Below are 620 nucleotides of genomic sequence, written 5' to 3'. Positions count from 1 at the left end.
TTTTGAACAAGAAGTGAGATTCTTCTTATACTCCTATATTTGAAAACTACTCCTACCTTTCTTTCAAATTTGATGAAACTCTTCGGATATTTCGTCAAAACGCACAGACACAAACCGCACGATGACATTATGACAACGACACGGGTCAGAGAATCGCGGCCATCCAGCTGTGAAAAAGACTGGATTATAACTATTTAAAATCAAATCAGGCAAAAAATAGAGCACGCCCACATTGAATAGTACTCCCTCCATCCTTAAAAAGGTGCAAAGATTACTAAGTACTCCCTCTGTCCGAAAATTTTGTCTCTCAAATGGATGTATCTAGCACCAAGTTAATGCTAGATACATCCATTTGAGGGATGTAGGGACAAGCTTTTTCGGACGGAGGGAGTAGGACTCAGCTCTGCTGGCATTGCTAGGATAGCAGTATGTGCGCAAGGTGGTGGCGGAGGTGTTGTCAAAGATGTATGACTGCTATCTTTGCTGATTTGTTTTGCCGATTCTGGTGTAGGTTTCTTTTATGTTTTTTGTTATCTCTCCGCTCATAATAATACCATACAAGCCCCTTTTACTACATCCGACCACCTCCTGTCTCATCCTTGGTTGCATTTTTCACCAAA

This window comes from Triticum aestivum, chromosome 1A, assembly GCF_018294505.1.
Source record: "Triticum aestivum cultivar Chinese Spring chromosome 1A, IWGSC CS RefSeq v2.1, whole genome shotgun sequence".
Classification (NCBI taxonomy): domain Eukaryota; kingdom Viridiplantae; phylum Streptophyta; class Magnoliopsida; order Poales; family Poaceae; genus Triticum; species Triticum aestivum.
This window is presented reverse-complemented; position numbering follows the sequence as displayed.